The sequence below is a fragment of the Pseudorca crassidens genome, chromosome X (assembly GCF_039906515.1).
Source record: "Pseudorca crassidens isolate mPseCra1 chromosome X, mPseCra1.hap1, whole genome shotgun sequence".
In the NCBI taxonomy this organism is placed as follows: domain Eukaryota; kingdom Metazoa; phylum Chordata; class Mammalia; order Artiodactyla; family Delphinidae; genus Pseudorca; species Pseudorca crassidens.
This window is the reverse complement of record NC_090317.1, coordinates 27,095,990-27,105,186: the sequence shown is the minus strand read 5'-3', so window position 1 is coordinate 27,105,186 and position 9,197 is coordinate 27,095,990. Positions and strand designations below refer to the sequence as shown.

Sequence of the window (9,197 nt, the reverse complement as noted above, 5' to 3'; positions counted from 1 at the left end):
TAAATGTTATTTGAAAAAGGCAACTTCATCCCAAAGGATATCTCCCCAGCCCACTACCATGGAATCTGAAGAGCCATCACCTCTAATTCTTATTTTGTAAAGGAAGCAGTCCTGGGTATCATGTTAAGCACTACTGCTATCTTGATTAACACTTGAGACTAGTGTTTTTCTCTCCTATGGCTACTAAGGAAGAGACTGAAGGAACTAGGCTTCTCACTGAGAAGGGAGGGTTACTATGGAGCTGGCATGGCCAGGAAGGCAGAAAGGAGTAGGGTACCCCAGCAGGGGTTAGCAATCCTGAGGCCCCAGGACCTGGGTTTGTGAAAACCTACGGAAAAAAATATGGTAAACAGGCAAATTGAAGCAGTTCAAACTAGCATGTGGAGAACAGGGTATGCTGGCCCCTGCTGACTTTTACCTCAAGGGCCTCAGCTTGGTGTAACAGTACTTCCCACAGTGGCACTCTCTCAAAGCAGTTCACAGCATCTCAAATTAAAAGCAGGCTCTCCCCGGTGATTTATTACTGTAGAACTCGACACAATTGGCAATTGGGAATTTCAGTAGCACTTGAATGCCTATCTTGTCACAAGTTATATGAAGGCTAAAAAGAAATGGTTAAGGGAGTAGATAATTATGGAAATACATACATCTGACTTTGAATACAAAGTCAGATGCTTTGCCTCCCAGACATGTTCCAACTTGTGTCTGGGTTCAGCTTAACATAGGTGAAATCTCACTTAGCCAAATCAGCATGCTCGTGAAAATATCCAGGGGATGAGCGTGAGAGAATCAAATTTTTATCAAGCAAATGCTGTTTGCTCCTTGGGTTTAATATCACTTCAGGAATGTTTTATGTTCACATCTCCTAGATCCTCTAACATGAGTTACAAATCTCTCTGCCTCCTCCTCTAGTTTATCTGTCAACTAGTTATATGTAATTCTGTAAATAAAGAATTAAAAACCGTAGGAAAGCCTCTTATTTAATGGTCTGCCACTGTGAGTCCTTCCCCTTAAACCAGGAATTCTTCTGGCTATGTCAATCATCCCCCCTCCCTTATGCATCTGCAGGCCTTGGTTTTCTCAAGCAGAGCATGTCTGTCATCCCATGGGTTTTTCACAGAGGAGCGTTTTACAGGCAGAGCTGGACAAAAAGAGAAACAGCTTGCTCCAACACTTCCCAGGTCTAGATAATCATCAGAATCACGTGGAAAGCTGTTTAATATACAGAGTTCCAGGCCATGCCGATCACCTACTGAATCCCTGGGGGTAGGGCCTAAGAATCAGTATGCTAAAAAGCATTTCAATTCTAGATTTAATTAAATAAGGACACCCCACCCCACCTCTGCCCAGTGATTCCAAAGATTAAGCACTTTTGAAAACAGTGGTCTAGTCCCAATTCCAACTAAAGGTTTGTAGTCAGGACAACAGAGCCACATTGAGCAACTGCATATGGTTGGAATATTTCTGAGGAGCTCAGTACCCTGTTGATAGAGGAGACCTAAGTAACAAATGGTTATTAGATCTTACTTATTTATGTTCACAATTTTCCCACCTGGAGGACAGGACCAAGTTTACCATCTTTTCTACAATCAGTACAAGGAGTGTATTTTCCTTCGCTTCGGTTCAAGCAAATTAACCTTCCTAGTTCTTAATTCAATCTTACCTCAGCGGCTATAAACCACTCTAGAGTATCCCATTTCTTCACCTTACTCTGCCACACAACATGGGGTCAGTACCAGAATTTAAATACCAATTCATAATTCGCCAACTATAAACAGAAACATTCACAGGGAAGCATCTAGAATTTTCCAGAGCAGATGACTCTCTAAACTTGGTTAGGCAAATGCCCAGGAGGCCGAATCACCAGGCAAAGTATTATGGTGGCTGAGCTCTAGCAATCCTTTCACTCTCAGCCAGAAGAGCTCCAAGAGAACAGGTTCCTCTACCCTATACAATGGTCTCTGAATGTAACTTCCAAGTATTGACCTTAGAATTTCATTTTCTGAGATGTACTATACTGAGCACTGCACTTGGAATCAGGAGACATCCAGTTAGGTGACCTTAGATAAATCATTTTTTCTCTTTGAACCTTAGCTTTCACATCTATAAAATAAAGGAATTAAACTGAACAAGCTTTTAGAATTACAACTCTAATTTTTAACTGAACCAAGTAGGGCCATTTGTAGTATGAGTTCTGGACTTCTCAGGGTTCTAGGTATATGTAAGGAATCTGAAAAGGAACTCCAAGAATTACTTGGTTGGTATTAAACTCAGCCCCGAAGAACTTCCAACTTTTCATCCCAGCTTACCTTGCATTGGACTCACGGTCTTGGCCAGTGAGCTACCCAGTCACGAGTCAAGGGAGCCAGGGAAAGCAGTCTGTTAACAATGCTGCTCATAGCCTGAGAGAGCCAGTCAGGAAACCCTTGACTTTTAACATAACTGAGTTCCATGAATGTCAAAGGAAATGGTATAAAAGTTATTATTCCAATCCAAAATCCCCAAAGTGAGAGAAAATCCTAAGAGTCGTTCAAGTGGGACAAGGTTTGTTCAGCTTTAGCATCTGGTGGTAGCAATAAAGACAGAGCCCTATGCCTATTGGGGCTCTTCAAGTTGAATGACCAAATTAACACGGTCAGTGGCTAGCAGGCTCACTCAAGCTCTATGGAAGGATATCTCTCCCTCTCCTTCCTATTTGGGTCCTTATTCTACTTGGTCTCGACTGGATGATTTCTTTGCTCTCCAGATCTTTGCTACCAGTTTCCCAGTTATCTTCGTACTGGGATTATCATTTCTGCTGAAACAATCCTCTCTTTCTGGCCAAAACACAGGCACAAATTTCTGTTTGGTTTGGGGGTAGTAATTCCTTCCTTCCCTTCCTTCCTTCCTTTCCCTTCCTCCCTTCCCTTCCTTCCCCCCTCCCTCCCTCCCTCCCTTCCTTCCATTTTTCCTCTGGTGTGGGTTGGCAGGAGGAAGCGAGGGTATTATTTTGGTCCCAAAAGCATAGCTCAAGTTTCTCACACTATAAAGCTAACCAGCCTCACAAAACATCACAACAACATCCTCACCTCTTCCACTGAAAGCCCATAAATAACAGAAGAAGCCATGGGAAGCCCATTTCCCCCCAAAGCATACAAGTATCCTTTTATAATAGTGTTTCCAGAGGTTAGGACCCACACCCAAATATATCACGCTACTGCATGACATGGTTAGGTTAGAGAGCCATGGTTTGATGGGTAGTGATGCAAACTACCTTCATAGCACGCTGTCCTTTATCTGAAAAAGGAATTTCCCATCACCAAATGAGGCTACCTTTCCAGGAAGCCATGAAGTTGCTGACTACCCACAGTGTCAGCACAAAGTCACCATCTATGTATTACCAAAACGAATGGACTATTTTTTTCACTGTTTGGGTCACCATTGCCATAATTATAAAAGTCAGCAAAAAAACTCTGGTACTTAAAGGTATGCCAGTTCTAATGCACATCCGAAAGGCTAATGGGACCTGGGTGGGTGGGAGGGGGATAGAATGACCCTGAAAATAAACTTTTCTCAGGTACAGACCTTCTCATACTCCAGACCTTCTCTGCATTCTAAGGACCCAGATTAAAGGGCACAATCTGAAATAGGAAATGGACACCCTGTGGAAGATGCCTGTATTCTCAGACTAACTGTGTAAGATGTGAATTAACCAACATAACCACTAACCCAACTCCTTGTCCACAAAGACTTCCAATCCTCTCTGCAGGGATCATTTAGTCCCATGCTTCAGCCTCAACGCTGTTCCAACCTCTGGAATCAATCAGAACCCTAGCCAGGGAGAATTTAAGAAACTCATAATCAGTATCCCTTGCTGCAGATCCTCCTCTGACATAAAACTGCTTTTTTGGTTTTGTTCTTTATGATCAAGGTCTGTCTTATTTCTTGCTCCAATAACTGGACCCTCTGTACATGTGTGTGTGCTTAATGTATTTGAGGAACAGCAAGGTGGCTGCTGTGGCTGAAATGGTGTGAACTAAGAGGGGAATAGCAAAGGGATGAGATAAGGAACTAGAGACCCAATCATAGCCCATTGTGAAGATTTTGGATTTTGCTAAAAGTGAGATGGGAAGTCATGGGGTTTTGAGCAGAGAAGTGATAGGAGGTGACATATTTTAACAGCACCACTCTGGCTGTTCCGTGAATAACAGATTGAACGGGGCACTGGGGAGAAGCCAGGAGGCCAGTAAGGAGATTATCCCTCTAGTCCAGGTGAGAGGGGACGGTGGCTCAGACCAGGGAGATAGCTTCAGGAAGCTTGTCAAAGGTCGCTGCCTCTGCTGATTAGCACACCAGAATCCCCAAGTCTGCCTTTGCCGACCTTACTGCTGCTTAGGTTTACAGAACCCATCCACTTCTGCTGCTCTCTCCCAGCCCAGCCAGTTAACTGTGTCATTAGCTGAGGCTGGATTAGCTGAGGCCAGTGCCGCCTCAGGCCAGTTCTAGACACTTCAAGATTGGTACCTGTTCTGTGCCCGGAGACTGCTGAAAACGCTGCAGTGGTGCTTTTTAGCCAGGAAACTAGAAGCGAACTTGCCCTCATAACCAGAGACACCAACCTATGGGACCTCAGGTAGGGCCCCGGAAATTCGAGATGCCACCCTCACTCCCACAGCACAGCTGAGTGTCCTTCCCTTCAGCAGCCCTGAGTAAGGAAGCTGTACTATTGTAATACTGTTCTGAATGCTTGTTATGCAGCAAAGCACTGTGCAGAATTCTCTACATGGATTATTTCACTGAAACCTTTCAACAAAACCAGGAGACAGATTCTCTCATTACTCACTTGTGATGGTTAGTTTTACGTGTCAACCTGACTAGACTACAGTATCCAGTTCTTCAGTCAAACGCTAATCTAGGTGTTACTGTAAAGGTGTTTTGTAGATGTGGCCAACAATCAGGTTAGGTAAAGGAGGTTTGTGCCTCATCCAATCCGTTGGAAGGCCTTAAAAGCAAAACTGACTTTTTCCAGAGAAGAAAACATTCTGCCTCAAGACTGCAGCATCATCTCCTGCCTGAGTCTCCAGCCTGTTCTACAGGTTTCCGACGTGCCAGCCCCCACAGTTAAGTGAACCGATTCCTTGAAATATATATATATCCTACTGGTTCTGTTTCCCTGGAGAACACTGACTGATAGACCATTGTGACAGATGAATAATGAGATTCAAAGCAGTTAAGCAAGTTGCTCAAGGTCACAGTGGCTACTAAGCATAAGGGATCGGATGCAAGCAGACTGACTCCAAACCAAATATCCCATCCCCTGCTTCCTCTAAAATGTCTAAACCCATTTTTTTCTCATTGCTTGATCCTGAGAAATCTCATAGTACTTCAAGGGTCTGTGTACTTATTATATTCGAATATTAATAGCTTATTATTATTATATACTTGTTATTATTATTGCTATCATTTACCAAGTCATTCCTTAATGCCAAGCATTGTGATGGGCATTTTGTATGCACTGTTTATCTTACGTAATCCTGACAACAACAGTGTAAGGTAGTTAATATTACCATCATTTTATAGATGGTAAATATGAAGATCAGAGACGTTATGTAACTTGTCCACAGTCACACAGCTAGTGGAAGGCAGGGTTGGGCTTTCGTATCATTGCTCTGGCCTGACTTCTGAACTAGTGTGAGTAGAACCAGTGACTTCCCAGCCTTAAATTCGAAGGAGCCATTGTTAACCCACTAAGTCAGTTAATTATTTTTATAGGGCCATGTCTCTACTTGCTTAGGGTCCTTGGCTCCTGACCCACTTCCAGAATCAATTAAATTTCTAGAACAGTCCCTAAAGGTACTGGATCTGTCATTTATACTCTGGATTAAGTAGCTACCATTACTGGACCCTGTCCTAGTTAGGCACGATTTATGAGGTCAATGGCTCTTATAAAGAGGCATTAAGAAATAGAAAGGCCAAGTCTTCTGACTCCACGGAATCAGCTTCGAAGTCAGAACACTTAGGTTCAAATCTCTGATCTCTGACCTTGAGAACATCAGGTAACTTTTCCGAAACTTAGTTCCTTCATCTGTAAAATGAAAATAATTGCTACAGGATTGCTTTGAGAATTAGAAAGGTAATATGAGGAAAACATTAGGCCAGAGTATAGGCTCACCAAATGTGAGCTATATACAACCAATCACAGAACCTTCAGCCCTGGCTGTTGGGGGCCCAAGCTGAGCTGAGCACCTGAGCAGGCACCCTGGGAGTTCTGACTGGGCTCCAAACTGGAACTAACTGCTCACGCACAGATAAGGGTCGTTCTGCATTCCCGTCGTAACTTAAAGGGAAACATTAACAATGCCCGGAGCCCTTGATGTCCTGCAAATGAAGGAGGAGGATGTCCTCAAATTCCTTGCAGCAGGAACCCACTTAGGTGGCACCAACCTTGGCTCCCAAATGGGTCAGTACATCTACAAAAGGAAAAGTGATGGCATCTACATCACAAATCTGAAGAGGACCTCGGAGAAGCTTCTGTTGGCAGCTCATGCCACTGTTGCCATTGAAAACCCAGCTGATGTCAGTGTCGTATCCTCCAGGAATACTGGCCAGCGAGCTGGGCTGAAGTTTGCTGCTGCCACTGGAGCCACTCCTACTGCTGGCCGCTTCACTCCTGGAACCTTCACTGACCAGATCCAGGAAGCCTTCTGGTGGTTACTGATCCCAGGGCTGACCACCAGCCTCTCCCAGAGGCCTCTTATGTTAACCTGCCTACCATTGCTCTGTGTAACACAGACTCTCCTCTGTGGTATGTGGACATTGCCATCCCGTGCAACAACAAGGGAGCTCACTCAGTGGGTCTGATGTGGTGGATGCTTGCCCGGGAGGTTCTGCGCATGCGTGGCACCATCTCCCGTGAACACCCATGGGAGGTCATGCCTGATCTCTGCTTCTACAGAGATCGTGAAGAGATTGAAAAGGAAGAGCAGGCGGCAGCTGAGAAGGCTGTGACCACGGAGGAATTTCAGGGTGAATGGACCGCTCCAGCTCCTGAGTTCACTGCTGCTCAGCCTGAGGTGGCGGACTGGTCCAAAGGTGTGCAGGTGCAACGGATGGTCACTAAACTCATTCTGGTAATAATTTCATAATGTATGTAAATCAAATCATTATGCTGTACACCTTAAACTTATACAGTGCTGTACGTCAATGAAACTGGAAGAGGGGCTTCCCTGGTGGCACAGTGGTTAAGAATCTGCCTGCCAATGCAGGGGACACGGGTTCGAGCCCTGGTCCGGGAAGGTCTCACATGCCGCGGAGCAACTAAGCCCATGTGCCACAACTAGTGAGTCTGCGCTCTAGAGCCCGCGAGCCACAACTACTGAATCCGCACGCCACAACTACTGAAGCCCGCGTGCCTAGAGCCTGTGCTCCACAAGAGAAGCCAGCACAATGAGAAGCCCGTGCACTGCAACGAAGAGTAGCCCCTGCTCTCAACTAGAGAAAGCCCATGCATGGCAACGAAGAATCAATGCTGCCAAAAAAAAAAAAAATTACCCCAAAATTCAGGAGCTTAAAATAATAAATATTTATTATCTCACAGTTTCTGTAGGTCAGGAATTTGTACATAGCTTAGCTAGGTGCCTCTGGTTCAAGGTCTTTTATGAGGTCACAGTCAAACTGTCAGCTAGGATTGCAACCTCATCTGAAGGCTCAACTGAGGGAGGATCTACTTCTGAGCTCACTCATGTTGTTGTTGGCAAGACTCAGTTTCTCACAAGCTATTGGTCAGATGGCTCAAGTCATCACTGGATGTCTACCTCAGTTCCATCCTGGGCCTCTCCCACAGGGCAACTCACAACATGGCAGCTGGCTTCCCTCAGAGTGAGTAAACAGAGAGATAGAGAGAGGACACTCCCAAGACAGAAGTTACCATCTTTTTATAACCCAGTCTAGGAAGTGACATCCCTTTACCCCTGGCATGTTCTATTTGTTAGAAGAGAGGCAATAATTTCAGTTCCTACTGAGGGGGAGAGGATTACACAGGACATGAATACCAAGAGTTGGGGATCTTTGGGGGTCATCTTAGAAGCTGTCTAGCACAGTCTTTAACATCATCCAAATGCAGGAAACTCCACATCAGCTCTCCCAATAGATCATTAGTCTGGCTTGTTGCCTTCAGGTACTAGAGTATCCTGCACGACTGAATTCAGAAGAAATCCTTGTACTGAAAATCAGACACCAAATCTAATAATACAAGCTACATTAAGATTTTACTTGCACTTCTATGATCTTCATTAGTTTCATTCGTGCCCTTACTTCTAGTTTTTGCCAGACATGCCTTTAAAAAGTTCTATAAAACGAGACTGTTCCTTCCTTAACTTGTCATCTTTTCTGTTTCATCCTTCAAAAGACACCTCTTGACTCAGCTTCGGGGAAACTTCCCTAATGAATCTTGCCTGGCATAAGGGGATTTTTTTGTCGGAGACCCAAGTTAGTTCCTCTAAGGTATGAATACAGGCAGATAGCAGCAGGTTATGTGTGGAATTTGGAATAGACAAGGCTGATGACACTTTTTCCCTGCCTCACATAGAAGCAGGGGCACCCACAAGTCTCTAAGTTTTTATTACATGCAATTAATACTTGTGGAAACAAGGTTACACTCACTGGCAAAAAGAACAAAGTGATGTGGGTTCTCCCCTAAGATAAGCGCTCACTTCAGTGTTTCTAGCTTATTGCTTCCGATATTTCCAATTTGGACTCTGGGCCTACATGCATCTCCTTAACTCTTCCTTCCTGTCTTAGCTAGCCTAACAATTATTGACCTCTGAGCTGCTTAGCTGTCTGACACTGCTGCCTTTGGTTAACTAAGCTTGCCTATCAGCAAAGTCAACCTGATATTCCTTAGTTTGTTGCTCCAAGCTGAAACTTTTTGCTGATTCCACTTTATCTAACCAAACTACGAGTTCTGGTCCCTCCTAGCCATCCTCTATCTTGCTGCCACTTATTCCATATTGTAAAACTTATCCTCTTTCACCTTGAGCAAATTATCTGCCTCTATCAGGAAACTGATGCCTTTAGGCAGACACTCCTTGTTAAAACCTCACCCAAGCCTGTTCTGTCTAGGCTTTATATCAAACTTGAAAATACTATTTCCAATTCCCTGTATCTACCATCAAATTTACCTGTTTCCTGGCCAGTGCCCTCAGCACGCTCTACCTGAT

General features: G+C 44.4%; 1 pseudogene; it reads left to right on the top strand.

Moving 5' to 3' along the window:
* The first annotated feature begins 6,302 nt into the window (after window positions 1-6,302).
* On the top strand, window positions 6,303-7,124 carry LOC137216586 (small ribosomal subunit protein uS2-like; annotated as a pseudogene).
* The last annotated feature ends 2,073 nt before the right edge of the window (window positions 7,125-9,197 follow it).